Raw genomic sequence first — 17612 nt, forward strand, 5'->3', positions numbered from 1 at the left:
AGCGACCCGTTCCGTACTATCGGGATAACCGAGCGGTGTTATCGTCGACCTCGACGGTTCGATTAATTATCGGGCGTATTCAGCCCACTACCAACCCTTTACGTGAAGCAAGATGAGGATTCAATGAAGGAAATGACGAAGCGAAGCGGGAAACAGTTCAACACAAAGCACATTTATTCGCGATGAACGGAAAGCACACATATTCAATTCCACCAAAAGCACACAGAAAAGAAAAACACAATGCAATTTACACAAAAAGCAAATGCGACAATGCAGATCTAATACCGATTACACGAGCACATGGCAACACTTATACAATTCTACTTCACAAACGGCGCCGACAACACATACCCAAAACCAAGGAAAAAAATACCCTCAAGGATGAGGCGGGCCTGAGGCCGAGACCGGGTCGCGCCTACCCGTCTGGTGATGAGACGCGGAGCGGCGATGGCGCCTCAACTCCGCGGGCCTCGCGGACGGTGTCTGGTAGGGGGTGGGAAAGGGGCCCCCTTGGTCGCACTATCTCAGCGCGGGGGGGGAACAGGAGGGGGTTGCTGATGCTCGGGGTATAGAGGATTCTTATTGTCCCGCGACGAGCGTCTCCACCTCGGCCAGGTCGCGCTGTCGGCCTCCCTCGGGTGCAGCTCCCTGCACGACGCGAGCACCCCCTCGTCTGCCCTCGCCGCCTCTCCACAGCTCCGTCCCCTCCGTTCCGACTCCAACGCACACGACGACCAGCTCCTTCTTGCCAACTCCACCGCCCGCGAAGTCTTAACTCTCTGATCTCGACTCTCCTACTCTCTTCCTTTGGACTCTACTGGACTGACGAACACGGTCCTTTTATCAGCCCCGTAGCTTCGCCCTCTCATCTTTGACCCCCTCCCTTCGACCTTTCACCTCGCTCCCCATTGGCCCGAGAAAAAGTGGGCGTGAAGGCTTTTTGATCCATAAATTTGCATATATCGATTGCCCTGGGGGCGGGGCCAATTCGCCCCTCGCTCACCGATTGGACGGCAAAAAGTGGGCGTGTGTCGTTTTTGATCCGTTTTTGAAGCACAAAATCCGTGATTTTGTACACGCTGTTCGGCGCGCGCCCTGCACGAGTCCAACACCGGTACCCACAGCGGGGCAAGAACGGTGGCGATGCGACGGTTGCGAGGTGTGACGGGAAGGTCGTGGCGGTTGTGGTGAAGCGGCGTTGTGGTTGGTGGTTGATGTTGTGGTTGTGGTGGTAATCATGGCGGTTGGTCCAAAATAAAGATAGCAAAAGAAAAACGGCTATCCTGAAGAGTCGCAGCACGCATAAATGACATGTATTCCCACTAGACAACGGGTTTGGGCCTAACTACACATGTACTTACCGAGATATCTCACCTAAGGGACCTGAATGGTGGTTTGCGAATTTGGTAACCACAACAATATATATATATATATATATATATATATATATATATATATATATATATATATATATATATATATATATATATATATATATATATATATATATATATATATATCCCTGCCTGCAAAACACCAGGACGACAGTTTTGAGGTGGGTAAGCATTTGATCCCTGGCTCAACAGCTAAGAGATGGGTGTATTTTCCTCAGGCCCTCTTGCCAGTCCATGTCATAATGGGTTTGATCAACAGAAAGTAATGCCAAACTGCTGCATTTTAAAGCCTCTTGGGCACAGTTTGCAACTCTTTCGCATGTCCTGCTTCAGTTTTTATTGCAATTTCTATCTACACAGTACACAGAATAACAATATCATCTTAGCTATTTCCATTATTGTCTTAAAACAAAAAGAATAACTTCAAAATAATTTGCGGATCCCTTACTCTAAAAATTTTCAACGTAAGATATGAAGAAAAAAAAACATTGAATTAGAAAAATCATTATTTGTGCGTATTTTATAAAATCTGTTTTATATCAATAGTACACAGTTGAAAGAGCGAGGTAAAGGAGGATTGCAATCTTGACAAACAAACTCGTTTGCTCATCACTATAACGATTGCGAGCTGGCTGTGCTATTGCACATTGAAGAAATGTACGTATGAAACAATGGAGCTTGGATCAAAATGATGCTCCACTGATGGGCATTGCCACAAACCTGCTGACAAGTGCTTGCTTGCTGCTCGATGCCTGGATCTTAAACTGTGGCTGCGATTCTGGTGGATTGATGGAGCCGTTCATCAGAGGAGCAGGCAGCGCCTTTGACTTCAAATAATAAAAGTAGGATTTACAGGCCTGGATTGATTTAAATATTTCAAATTGGGGTGTCAACTGTCCATCTGTTTTGCTGCACGGCTGCTGCTGTATCGCCAGTACTCAGAGTTTATGCATCTTAGATATTCACAGGAGGATCTTGATGTCTCACACATCTTGGTAGTTGTCGTATGCAATAATCTTTCTGGCTAAAATTGAGAACTTCAAGTCACATTAAATTGCCATTCTCTTCCCATGTTGGCCGTCCATCATATCCTACTTGAACTTAAGTTGGCAGTAATGCTGTTCAGCCTTCACAGAAATTCATCCAAGAGAGATCATGAAGGTAATGTGATAATGATAAGGAAACTTGCACCTTCTCATGATAAGATGTACAGCTTCTACACCTTTATCTATCAAATTGAAAACAAAAAGTTACGGCCCTATCAGTTCAAAACGTTTTCTAATTTTGTACCTCTTGATGTGGTTATTCTTTCAGTCCTATGGATCCACTTTACCTTTGAAAAGGCTTCTTTTCAAAGGGGATGAAACCAACACAAAGCGACTGATTGATCCTGTTGACAAAATCCAGCACGAGCATGAAACGATCGCTTTGACAAAAGCATGGGTATCCATAGAGATGACATTCTGCCGCAGGAGATGCTGATGGTGACAGTGATACATAAGAATGTTCACGGAAAATTTTTGATCAATAGTGCAACAATGGTACAAGCATATTAAACCAACGTACAAGACAAACGCTACTCAAAACAGGGAAAGTTTTCTGTATTGTAAAGTATGCAGTGCACAGCGATATGATTGCTGAGCCAATTGTCAAAGCCATTTCTCATGAGTTTAGTTTCATGCAAAACAATTGTTGAGTCATTTGATTTTGACAGGTATATTTTGATGGTACAAGAAAAATAAGATGTGAACATAACAATGTTTCAGTTCCCGGGTGATCTCTTTGGAAAGCTCATATTTATGAAACTTCCTGTGGATTTATTCCATAATGTTTAAAAAATATAGAAATGAGTGGCAATTACTGAATGGATCAGTATAAAAAGGTGCATCGTTTGTAAAGTCGAGTCACAATTGCGTATACTTCCTCTTCCTCCAATTTTTTTGCACATCGGATAAAAGTGGATCTATACACTTTGTGGCAACAGGAAATGTTTGCAGCAACTAAGCCAAAGTGCCCTCTTTTCATTTCTGCCCACTGAGCCCTTTTTATCTGTTTTCTCCTTTGGTTCCATCCCTCAAAATATACATATATAATATTAACTCACACTCATGAACATCACAGTAGCTGCAGTCAAAAAAGGAATATCTTTGGAATATTTTGAAATGTAATTTGACAGTACATTCCCAGGGCATATTCATCTTTTTCATGACTGTATAATGTATTCAGTTGCCTGCAAAAATATTCAACCCCCTCAAAACACTCCCCTCTAACTTAATGTAGAGTCTTCACAAACTACTCCAAAGTGATAAAGTTTAAAAATATATACAGAAAAAATGTGAATAAGTTTGATGAACAGAGAAAATCAGATGATTCTCAGTTGCATAAGTATTCAAACCCTTTGCCTAATTAACCCCAAATCACTTTAGGAGTAAATTATTTGTTTGAAAAGTTACAAAATAAGTGTGATAGGTTTCACCTGCATGCAACCAGTGGTTTAACTAAAAAATTAAGCTCCCCCACTTATCTAAGGAGTTTTAAGGTGCAACTCACTTGGTCAACCAACAAGACAAACATGAAGATGAAGGAGCTTTTCAAAGAAATTAGACATGACATGGTGGAGAAACACTGTTCAGGAGAGGGTTATAAGAAGATCTCAAAGTCACTCATTATCCCTTTGAGTATGACAAAATCCATCATTAAGAAGTGGAAGACGTATCATACCACCCAGACTCTACCCAGATCAGGTTGTCCATCCAAACTCAGCATCCAGGCAAGCAGGAAACGGGTTGGTTTGGGATGTCACTGGAAATCCAACAATGACTTTGAAAGATCTGCAAGGCTCTATGTCCGAGATGCGGGTCAGTGCACATCAATAAACAATATCCCGTTCCCTTCACAAAGCTGGCCTCAATGGACAGGTGGCAAGAACGAAGCTATTACTGAAAACAACGTGTCTAAAAGCTAATATGGAGTTTGCAACAAAGCATCTTAATGATATTGCAGGCATGTGGAGAAAGGTTTTGTGGTCAGACGAGACAAAAATTGAACTTTTTGGTCTAAATTCAAAGCGTTATGTCTGACGAAAGCTGAACACTGAACATCACCCAGTCAACACCATCCCTACTGCCAAGCATGGTGATGGCAGCATCATGTTATGGGGCTGTTTTTCAACAACAGGGACTGGCAAGCTTGTCATGATACACTGGATGTTGCAAAGTAGAGGAGAATCCTTGATGAAAACCTGTTCGAGTCAGCCATGAATATGAAATTGGATAGGAGATCCACATTTCAGCAGAACAATGATCCAAAGCACAAAGCTAAAGTCACACTGGAATGGCTGAATAAAAATAAAATCCTGACTTGAACACAACTGAATATTTATGACGAGACTTGAAGATTGCAGTTCATCGACGATCCACATCAAACTTGACAGAACTCGAACAATATACACGTGAAGAACGGGCAAAGATTTCACCATCTCACTGTACAAATCTGGTGGAGACCAACCCAAAAAGACTCATATCAGTCATTTCTGCAAAAGGTGCTTCCACCAGGTACTGACCTGATTAGCTGAATACTTTTACAACCAGTGAATTGTGATTTGTACTTGTTTTTTGCAGGTATTCCTGACATGTAACCTCCTTCAACTGTAACAGTGTTTAGTTTGATCTCTTCAGTTATGAATATAAATAGCCTGGTGTTGGCGCAGTGGTTTGGGCAGCGACTTGGGATCCAAAAAGTCCTGAGTTCAAGCCCCGTTGGGCCACTGAATTAATACACCGGGCGGTTGACTCAGCCTGTCATCCTTCCGAGGTCGGCGAAATGAGTACCAGTGTACTGGGCCGGTGTATACCCCGGATAAAATAGGTGTACCATATCCCTGTGTTGTAAGAGGCGACCAGGGTTGCGTCAGGAAGGGCATCCGGCGTAAAACATGTGCCAAATCACTATGCGGATCATACGGACGATCCGCTGTGGCGACCCCGAATGGGAGCAGCCGAAAGAAGAAGAGTTATGAATATAAATAAGTTCATTTGGGAAAAATTGTTTCTACATCATTCGTAATATATCTAAATGTGGCATTATTGGTCGGGGTGAATACTTTTGCAGGCCACTGTATACTGTATATCCAATCTGATACGATGTACAATTACAAAGAGTGTTGGTGCTGCCGAAGCATTTTCTTGGCAAGGGTCATGTTGGGTGGTTTGCGATCCCTCTCCCACCAGTCCGTATCAGTGAGAGTGGCGGAGCTTGGCTTACGCCTTGGCCCTTCTGCCTCGAGTTTGAAGGTGAAGTTTGTCGGGAATCGAACCAATTGCATTTACAGGGTGTGGCAAAAACAAACAAACCCAAACCCTCCATTTTCATCACCATTAATTAATTTTTTTATGTTATTTTCTCTCTCATTTCAGATAATGATAGCTGAGGTCCTGTAGGCAATGATGCCCTTGACAAATGAAGAAAAGGGTTTCTCTGTAGAATCCAAGAACATCGTCCAAACTCTCGGAAAGTTCGAGAGAAAATTTAATTGCAGAGATGCCCACACACAGACAGAATATTCAAATGGATGAAGAAATTTTGAGAGCAAGGAACTGCGCACAACTTAAACTCAAAATAAATGGACAAACCAACTCATTCTGGATGCCATTCGCTGAGAACTCCTGAGATCACTGAGAAGGTCCAACAGTCAGTCGGAAACAGTCAAGAAAGATCACTCGCCACCACAGTCAATAACTTGAACTAACATTGTCAAATCTCAGAAGGATTCTCCATGAAGACATGAAACTTTATCTATACAGAATACAAGTCAGACACAAACTCACAGACCCAGACAAAAATAAGCATCTTGAAATGGCCTCGTAGTTTGTGAAGAAAATTGAGGAGCAACTTGGTTTTCGCAATGACATTTGGTTCTCCGACAAGGCTCACTTTTTGTTTAATGCCCAAATCAACTCAAGGAACAATGTCTACTGGGCCACAGTACCACCCAATGAGGTTCGCCAGAGACCCTTACATTCAGTCGAGTGCACAGCCTGATATGGAACGAGCAAGCATGACATCGTTCGACCATTCTGGTTCAAAGATGAGGACAGTAATGCCATAACCAAAATTCTGAACACTACTTTAAAGTACTGAATGAGTTCTGGGCTGCTTTTGGTCACAGGAGAAGCTTTCAAGTAGAAGAACAATGGTTTCAGCCGGATGGGGCAACTATTCACACCACAAATGAGTCGTGTGAGTGGTTGATAAGGCACTTCGGTAAGAGAGTGATTACCCATTCTTTATCTCGACATTTCTCTTTCATGTCCCCTTCCACACAATCACTCCATCTCCTCTTTGGTTTGCCATGCCGTCTTTTTCTAGGTGGTACCATTCTCATCATCCTTCTGCCCACATACTCCTCATCCCTTCTCACCACATGCCCATACCATCTCAGTGTACTTCCCTGTACCTTCTTTAATGCTTCAACAACCTTCACAGTTCCTCTAATGTCTTCGTTCCTCACATTGTCTTCTTGTGTTACACAACACAACCATCTCAACATCCTCATTTACAGTCTGTTGGGTATATACCTTTGGGTTGCCTTCCCTTTCGTGTACGTATTTGTTCGTGTGCTGAACCCAGCTCGCTCTGTAAAGACTGTAATCCAAGGTTTGCTCTTCATGATTATGAACGATCGTACAGGTCAGCTTCCAATAAAATGGATCTTTGTCAGTTGAGGTCTGTGACGTCAAAGTGACATTACAGTTACCACATCAACAGCATAATGTTTTTGAAACTTGTTTTTCAAATAAACAGATACAAAATCAACTGAGTTTTAGTCAACCCGATTATAATAATCGGCTCCACACGTTAACAACCACTATGGACATTAACACCTCATTTACTCATCAGAGTTAAGTCGAGCACGCGATGATCAAAACACGTCTTGCCACATGTCACCCATCTCTCTACATTTCCCTCTCGCGGGTTTATATAGTAACACAATCATGATTCAGTGCCGTCCCGCAGATATGATTCTCGTCCATCCTGGTAGTTTCATAATAGAACATTCCAGCATCTTCACGAATCTCACCAGGCAGTTTACAATACAATACTGCTATCCACAGTCAAAATTAGCTCATTACATCAAGCAGTTTACAATTCACTGATTTGTGCTCCAACAACTTTATAACATGCAACAGTCAATTTTACTCTTTCAGTTATAGGCATTTACTAATGCTTATCCACAAATATCACAACCAATGCTTATTGGCCATATCGTCTCGCTTTTAACTGATACAGTCACATCTAATCTTTGCTACAAACTTTTTTTTTATCATCGACCATGTCTCCGCATATGACAGTGCCAGCCTCACTACTGATCTGTAAACATTTCCCTTTTCAGTCTCATAAACATCTTTTGATTACAAAGCACACCTGATCTGTATCCTAATGTATCCTGTCTGTATCCTAATGCTCATCTCCCCATCTAACTCACCATTCTGCTGCACTACTGACCCTAGGTATTTTAACTTCTCCACCTCCTTGATCTTTTCCCCTTGCATCACGACTCCATTTCCTTCTACCTCTTCACTACTCACTGAATATCTCATGTACTCTGTCTTTGACCAACTAATCCTCAGCGCCCGATCTTTCAATGCCTTCCTCCACTCTTCCAATTTCAATTCTACCTCTCCCTTACTTTCAGCATACAATACTATGTTGGCCACATACAACATGATCCATGGTTGGTACATGTGTTCCCACATGAGCTGTCAACATCCATCATAACAGCAAAAAAAAGGCTCATTGCAGAACCTTTTTAACACTAAACAATGACACATGTACACTGACTTCCATCTTGAAACTATCCATTACTCCAACACTGATCCTCACTTGCACAGAGCACCCATTGCACATATCCTGGAGGGTGGATCAGCTACACATACTTCACTGGCACAGACCTCTCTCTGTAACAGCACAACTCTTGTCATGGAAATCTACCATTGGCTTTTCCAAGCCAATAAGCACCACATGTGGATCCTTCTGTCCCTCTCTGTACTTTTCCATCAGTCTAATGGCAAAAACCATGTCCACAGTGCTCTGCCTGGAATAAATCCAAATTGCTCTTCTCCTACCATCACTTCCTCCCTCAACTTTCAATAATTCTTTCCCAGATCTTCATTGTGTGTGAAATCAGCTTTACGCCTCTGTCATTGCACACTTGCACATCTTTCTGCTTGAAAATCTGAACCACTACACTTTCTCTCCACTCTTTCGGAATTTCTCCTTGTTCATAAATGTTCCTGAACAGATGTAGCAAAATGTCAACACCCTCGCTTTGCACAACACTTCGACACTTCAACAGGTATCCCATCTGGCCCAACTGTCTTACCATTCTTCATTCTTGCTAATGCTCTCCCTCCTTTCTTCTTCTGGACAGTGCTGTACATACAGAGAATCTGGCCAACTCAACAATGGGTGCCATGATGCCTCCCTCCACTGGCATAGGCTAGCTGACGGCAGCGCAATGTAACACTAATCATACGTCCACAACCATAGCAAGTTGAAAACACCGGTTCTCGTCCAATCACTGAAGGTAAGCAATGTAGGGATTAGTGAGTATTGTTGACCACTTGGGAATACTAAGTGCCGTGGGCTTCTTTTACGTGTAGTAGTGCAATGGAAAGGGTGCATGCTAAAATACTCAATGCAATGCAACAATGGCGACGCTAGCTTGGTTTCGATCAATTTTTTTTGGCCAGATGTCAGTCTTGGTGCGACTGAGTTCATTGGCCAAGGATATTTATCAGCTAAAGGCACTTTGGTGGATAGTCGAGCCTGTAATGATGGTCTAGGAGGACGGGGAGAGGGTTGAATTATTTCCTCTTATTAAGCCCCATGCAGCAGTTGTAGATATTTCAATGATTTTTCGGTGTTATCCATTTGGTTCTTTTGCAGGAGGAAAATAGTTATGGTCACGTTTTATTGAACAATATGCATACGAAGTACAACAATGTAACAGTATAATATAAGAGAATAGCAATAAAAGGGACACCATAAGAAAAATATGAGGGGGTACAGAGCGCATGGACTATTCACCTGACAAGAGGGGCTGCAAGATGAAGAGAGAAAAAACAGGGGGAGAAGAACTCTGAAATTGAGTCACTTCAGTCTCAACACCAAACTGGAGAATATGCTACAGAGTAGTTTGGGGGGCAAGGATGTGACACAACTGGCAGCTAACTGGAATGGCACTCAGTGGAGCATATACCGAAATATCCACCAGGCTGAACAGTTTACGTTATCTCGCCCACTGTTAGGCTGGATCTGCATTCAGACCTAAACCAAAATCTAATTGGCTTGTTCTTTGAGAACAAATCCATCCATCAAATCTAAAAAAACAAATCCATGCATAACTTTTTGAGATATCCTGCTCACAGACAAACAGACAGTCAGTGGTGAATAGATACATACATACTGTAACCTCTGTCCACTTTTGGCGACAGAAGTAATTACAATGGTATTGGCACAAGATTGCTGGAGAAGACAGGAGCGAACAATGATCATACGATGAAGAGGGTGATGTGTGTCATGAATGTGAAAGTCCGATGGCATGATGATTTTGCAAACAAGATTACTTCAGCTTTTCCATGATAACTCATATTACAGCACTCTCACTGTCAAGTTCACCTCCAGACATGGATCGCTCATTTAAAATGTGCAATTTTATTTTATCGCATGTTTCCCCTTTTTATACGATCTTCTTTCATGATACAACCCGTCACTTCAGCATAGATAAGTCCATATAAAAATGAAACGTTGTTTTAAAAAAGTAAATGTCTCGTCTCATCTCGTGTCTGTGTCTGTGTGTCCGTGTCCGTGTCCGTGTCCGTCTCTCTCTCTCCCCCCCCAACCCCCCTCTCCGCCCTCCCACCCCTTCCCCTCTCTCCCCCTCCCACCCCCACCCCTCTCTCCCCCACCCCCCTCTCTCCCTCTGTCTCTCTCAACCCTCCCCCTCCCCTTGCTCTCCCATCCCACCCCCTTTTGTTGAGGGGACTGTTAAGGACTGACGGTTTAGTTTTGAATGCAGAACTGCTTCCCCATAGGGTAGCATGTACGAATCAGATTTGGAGTGAGCCGATTGGAGGGGTGCAAGGGTTGCTGCATGTGTGAGCATGCATGCATGCAGGCAGGCCTTTTGCCAGGTAGATAGTGTAGGTTTTAATGCTCCCGACCAGTTTTATATAGAATCCGGTGGTTAAAAAGAATATGCTGCTGTTTGGGTGCATTTCATCGCCCTTCCCTTCTCCCCTCATGCTGCCTTCCGTTCCCCACCCCTCACACCACATTCTCTTCCCCTCATGCTGCCTTTCCTTCCCATCACCTCATATCCACCTCCCATCAAGCTTACCTCCTCCCAAACCCCCTCCCCTCTCCACCCCCATGGACATCTCCTGGCAGTCTCCGCATGCTGTTTCACGTATTCCATTTCGTTCAATCTTGTACTATCCCCCTCCCACTTCTGCACAAGTCCCACTATCAAACACAAGATGCGAACCCCTCTCCTCATGCTTACTTCCTCCCAACACCCCCCCCCGTTCCCCACTTACCCCCTCCTCTCTCCCCATTTGCAGTATGCAAGCACAATTTGAAAACAGTCAAAGGAGACCACACTTTATCCATTAGAAAGGAAGCAATGACAATTAGTGATTTCTTTGTCTATGTTTCTGACCTATGATGTGCTTAAGTATTGATACGTTTTAAATATTGCAAATTACTTAGCAATTTGTTAATCACCAAGTCATTGTAGTGATGATATCACATATGAAATATTGCATATTTATATATACTCGAACACCTGTTCCCTGAGGGAGCGGCAGGAAGGGTCATGTTATTATACTCTCTGGGGTACATAGATTACAGTAGATATACAGTGGGGAGAACAAGTATTTGATACACCACTGATTTTGCAGGTTTTCCCACTTACAAAGCACGTAGAGGTCTGTAATTTTTATCATAGGTACACTTCAACTGCGAAAGACGGAATCTAAAACAAAAATCCTGAAAATCACATTGTATGATTTTAAAATAATTAATTTGCATTTTATTGCATGAAATAAGTATTTGATACACTAGAAAAACAGAACTTAATATTTGGTACAGAAACCTTTGTTTGCAATTACAGAGATCAGACGTTTCCTATAGTTCTTAATCAGGTTTGCACAGACTGCAGCAGGGATTTTGGCCCACTCCTCCATACAGATCTTCTCCAGATCCTTCAGGTTTCGGGGCTGTCGCTGGGCAACACAGACTTTCAGCTCCCTCCAAAGATTTTCTACTGGGTTCAGGTCTGGAGACTGGCTAGGCCACTCCAGGACCTTGAGATGCTTCTTACGGAGCCACTCCTTAGTTGCCCTGGCTGTGTGTTTCGGGTCGTTGTCATGCTGGAAGACCCAGCCACGCCCCATCTTCAATGTTCTTGTTGAGGGAAGGAGGTTGTTGGCCAAGATCTCACGATACATGGCCCCATCCATCCTCCCCTCAATACGGTGAAGTCGTCCTGTCCCCTTTGCAGAAAAGCATCCCCAAAGAATGATGTTTCCACCTCCATGCTTCACAGTTGGGATGGTGTTCTTGGGGTTGTACTCATCCTTCTTCTTCCTCCAAACACGGCGAGTGGAGTTTTAACCAAAAAGCTCTATTTTGGTCTCATCAGACCACATGACCTTCTCCCATTCCTCCCCTGGATCATCCAGATAGTCATTGGCAAACTTCAGACGGGCCTGGACATGCGCTGGCTTGAGCAGAGGGACCTTGCGTGCGCTGCAGGATTTTAATCCATGACGGCGTAGTGTTTTACTTATGGTTTTCTTTGATACTGTGGTCCCAGCTCTCTTCAGGTCATTGACCTGGTCCTGCCGTGTTGTTCTGGGCTGATCCCTCACCTTTCTCATGATCAGTGAGGCTCCACGAGGTGAGATCTTGCATGGAGCCCCAGACCGAGGGAGATTGACTGTTATCTTGAACTTCTTCTATTTTCTAATAATTGCGCCAACAGTTGTTGCCTTCTCACTAAGCTGCTTGCCAATTATCCTGTAGCCCATCCCAGCCTTGTGCAAGTCTACAATTTTGTCCCTGATGTCCTTGGACAGCTCTCTGGTCTTGCCCATTGTGGAGATGTTGGAGTCTGATTGATTGAGTGTGGACAGCTGTCTTTTATGCAGATAACGAGTTTAAACAGATGCAGTTAATACAGGTAATGAGTGGAGAATGGGAGGGCTTCTTAAAGACAAAACTAACAGGTCTGTGAGAGCCAGAATTCTTACTGGTTGGTTGGTGATCAAATACTTATTTCATGCAATAAAATGCAAATTAATTATTTTAAAATCATACAATGTGATTTTCAGGATTTTTGTTTTAGATTCCGTCTTTCACAGTTGAAGTGTAACTATGATAAAAATTACAGACCTCCACGTGCTTTGTTAGTGGGAAAACCTGCAAAATCAGCAGTGTATCAAATACTTGTTCTCCCCACTGTAGGCTCGGGTCCGTTCGTCTGTGGGGAAGCGATAAGCATATAATGCCCCAAGAATGTCAGGCTTTCTCCCTTTCTGTTTAGTGTTAAACAGCAGTAGTGACTGTTAAAAAAGGTAATCATACGTGTTTGTTGTTTATAATATGTTTTTACCTCCGGTGGGGGTGCCCCACGAAATTCCACGATAAGCGATTTATTTATACACATTAACACGACGTTTGTCCAAGGAGGGAAAACCCTTTGAGGAGGGAGGGAGATTATCTATATATTACTAAAACTCTAATCTTGTATGTATATATATATATATATATATATATATATATATATATATATATATATATATATATATATATATATATATATATATATATATATATATATATATATATATATATATATATATATATATATATATATATATATATATATATATATACACACACACACACACATATGTGTATGAGAGCCTGGTGTTGGCGCAGTGGTTAGGGCAGCGGCTTAAATTCCAAAAGGTCCTGAGTTCAAGCCCCGTTGAGCCACTGAATTAATACACCAGGGGGTTGACTCAGCCTGTCATCCTTCCGAGGTCGGCAAAATGAGTACCAGTGTACTGGGCCGGTGTATACCCCGGTTAAAATAGGTGCACCATATCCCTGTGTCGTAAGAGGCGACCAGGGTTGTGTCAGGAAGGGCATCCGGCGTAAAACATGTGCCAAATCACTATGCGGATCATACGGATGATCCGCTGTGGCGACCCCGAACGGGAGCAGCCGAAAGAAGAAGATATACATATGTGTATGTATGTTCCCAAAATACAGCCAAAACAGTACAAGATAGCACAAAAATTTTAGGGCCATTTTACTCTCCATTCGCCTGCGGTTTGCAGTATCAAGGGGGGGGGGGTGCCCCACGAAATTCCACGATAAGGGATTTATTTATACACATTAACACGACGTTTGTCCAAGGAGGGAAAACCCTTTGAGGAGGGAGGGATATTATATATATATATATATATATATATATATATATATATATATATATATATATATATATATATATATATATATATATATATATATATGTTCCCAAAATACAGCCAAAACAGTACAAGATAGCACAAAAATTTTAGGGCCATTTTACTCTCCATTCGCCTGCGGTGTGCAGTATCAAGTTTCGTGCAAATCTGGCAACGAAAAAATAATTTAAAAATCTTCCCAATTCAGTTAAGTTTTGGTATGGCGATCTATAAAGCGCAAGGATAAACCATGGATAATGTGTTGATATACCTCGAGAAACCAGTTGACCGAACGATGACTCCTGACCTGACGTAAATGCTCAAATTTTCTTCAAGTTAAAGTTTGACCACTAAGTAATATTAAAATTTTGTGTCTTTTATTTTTTCATCAACCGCTGTCACAACGGGAACCCAACGGGTTCACGGGACGTCTCGCCAGTATTAAAATGTTTTGGTAATAACATTAATATTATTATTTACCATAAAAAAACACAATCTGTGTATGTGTATTTGTTTGTGTGATGTCTGTCCCCCTTCAAAAGGACGATTTAAGAAGGGTTTTAAAGGCCAATCTTTTAACATAATCGTGTGTTTACGAAGGTCTATTTTTTTCAGGATAAAAAACCCGCAAAAAACATTTTCCATTAAAGAGTCTCTTCTTTTGGAAATAAAAACAGTGACTTGCAACCGGGCCTCAATGGCGGTGTCCAGAAGTGTTTACAAAAATAACAATAAATGCAAGGCACACTGAGGTGAAATTCGTTGCACGTGATGTGTAATGCGCACATTGAGTAAAATGAGTGTTCATTCACATATGTGTGATGTCTAATAAATAAAGAAGATATAACCACATCTGACACTCGGCCGAGGCTTCCGGCTTCAGTACGCTCACGAGGCTGTACCCTCGAAATGAAACGTCCCAGAAGAGAAAGAAAATGGGGTAGCATTTGTACATGTAGTGTTTTAAAATAACGCTTTTTCTTGCGACAAAACATCATATCTTGCAGTCTCTGAATATTTCAAATAAAATAATTCCAACCTGTCATTTTTTATGGGCTTTTATACTAGTGCTATTATAATTACCTTTGCCACCGAAGGTGGATGGAGGTTATATTTTCATCCATTGGTTGTTAATATCTCCATTTGCTGGTTTCAGGAGGTGGGAGGAAGTTCTTCCAGAACTCAAAATCTCCACCTCCCTTTTTGGTAATGGTTCTAGTTTCATCCTGTGTTTTTTTGAAAAAACAAATCGGGTCATACATTTTTCAAGTTGGTGGGACATCCAAGAACCCTATACAATCAGTACCATGCACCCTGTGCACATGGTGGCTGTCATGAGCGCAAAGTATCCATTGATGTGCCAGCTTTCCTTTAAATATAAATACTGTACTGTTTAGTGTATATAAAACTTAGGTGAGATTAATTCACAACCAGCTCAAAGCTGATGAACACCAAAGAGTGAAAAGCAGTCCTTGGATGGTCTCTATTTTGACCTGATCTATCTCCTGCAATTTTTGAGCAACGAGATGGTTGGTGTTTGAGAGGAGGTGGTAACAAGTTTGTGAGAGTTCGTGCATTTGAAGACACATTCCATGTCATGTGAGTTGGAACAATTGATTGTTTATTGAAACAAATGAAATAGATAATGGGTTCGTTGACATCTTCACCCACAGTCACCGAAGTTTACTGATACTTGGAAGTTGCGTGCACTTCACCCCAAGTCAGCAAGATCTGATCAACGGTCGAGGTATATTTATTGGGTTCGACCAGTACACCACGCATACACACTTGGACCACGAATAGTGAATCACATTGGAGCCTCAAAATGGAACAATAATGGTGCATGTAACACAATACTGTGAATTGACGAGGGAAGATTTGGAAATGTACAGAAAGCACCATCGTGTGAACTCAGAAAATTTCCGACGAAGTGCTGGTTATTGTAGATGGGTAGGCCCATGTATTATTCATTCCATATGCTCACAAGGTCGTCTTTATTTTATCCTGTCGATGACTGTGTAGTCACCATACTGTATTATAATAATGAGTTCCCTTGCAAGGAACTTCGATGCAGGAGGCCATTATGCCCCTCAACGCCTGCGCTGTTATTACCAACCCATGGTGTATGAGTTTTTAAGTCTTTGGTATGACTCGGCCAGAGTTTGAACCGTCGACCTCTCCGACTCGGAGCAGACGCTCTACTCATGACGTCACAGTCTAGTTCAAAAAATAACTCCCCATACTAGGAATTGAACCCCATACCAGGCTGAAAACCAGGAATCTTAACCACAAGACAATATGGGATTAAACGTCATAACACTGTGTAATATAAATAATCAGCAAGACGTAGAAATTTCTTCCACATCTCGAACGAGGGTGTGGCCTGTGGGTCCATCTTTTCATACATAGCACTGAAAATGTAAAAAAAAAAAACAAGAAAAATACACCCGTGCAGGAGTGACGGTCATCTCTGTGAGAAACAAGCATGAGTTCCTGTTACTAAGGTGTAGTGTTCTCGGGTGAGGAGGGATTTTTGGCCAACTTTGAAGTCACGTGACGCGAAAACGAATATCAAAAATCCGGCCCGACCAAATCTAGATATTGTCCCATAGATTCATATGCCACAATCAAATTCAAGATAACTTAAGAAATGTAGGAGGAGATAGATTTTGAAAATCGTCATTTTGCAACGACATGAAGCAGTTTTCGCAAAATTCAAAGTCACGTGACGTGTACGTATTCAAAGATATCGGTATTCTTTTGAATGGACATGAAAGACAAGGTCAGCTGCTATGCAATGACACCATTCACTAACTTTTACCATGCCCAGTAGAGAATATATAGCCTCCTGAAGGTAGGGCAGTTTTTGCAAACTTTGAAGTCACGTGACGCGAAAACGAAAGCGATATTCGAAAATCCGTCCCGACCAAATTTAGATATTGTCCCATACATTCATATGCCACAATCAAATTCAAGATCGCTTGAGAAATGTAGGAGGAGATAGATTTTGAAAATCGTCATTTTCGCATTTTTTGCCGACTTTGAAGTCACGTGACACGAAAGTGAATATCGAAAATCCGGCCAAACCAAATGTAGATATTGTCCCAGAGATTCATTTGCTACAATCAAATTCAAGATCGCTTGAGAAATGGCAGAGGAGATAGAATTTGAAAATCGTCATTTTCGCAACTTCAAAGGCCTCGTGACCTTGACCTTGACCTTCGGTGACCTTGAAAGTCATACCATCCTGTACGTCTCATCGACCTGTATCAGGATCATTAATGACCAGATCTCCCGCTTCAACTTCGGACGGACAGACGGACGCATTGAAGGACATCGACACCCATATTATTAGGTCATGCTCGAAGAGATAACCTAAAAAGTGGAAGACCTCGAAAAAAACAGGAAGCCGGAATCGATGGAACGACGTACTTCCGTTTGCCACGTGATCTAAGACTGCAATCTGATTGGCTGCCAAGTCCCCAAAAGATTTCGATTCAAACGGCACCGCACTTGATTTCATCAAAGGACATGTTGCTTTACCCGATTTCGTTGGAAATCTGACCGAATCTTCTCGGCGGACATTGTACACAGACAAGACCAATGATCAATTAGGTTATTCGTGTCGCGAGAGATGGCGAGAGACGACGTTATTTCCACCTCAAGGCACAAACTTGTT

General features: G+C 42.2%; 1 long non-coding RNA gene across 1 annotated transcript in view; it reads right to left on the reverse strand.

Moving 5' to 3' along the window:
- LOC147023138 (uncharacterized) overlaps positions 1-17612 on the reverse strand; it is a 43436-nt gene that overhangs the window by 25216 nt on the left and 608 nt on the right. The window contains exon 2 of the long non-coding RNA XR_015060049.1: positions 15017-15159. This is a non-coding gene — a long non-coding RNA (uncharacterized LOC147023138). The remainder of the gene's footprint in view (positions 1-15016; positions 15160-17612) is intronic.

This window comes from Eptatretus burgeri, chromosome 7, assembly GCF_056783735.1.
Source record: "Eptatretus burgeri isolate ZD-2024b chromosome 7, Ebu_testis_v1, whole genome shotgun sequence".
Classification (NCBI taxonomy): Eukaryota; Metazoa; Chordata; class Myxini; order Myxiniformes; family Myxinidae; genus Eptatretus; species Eptatretus burgeri.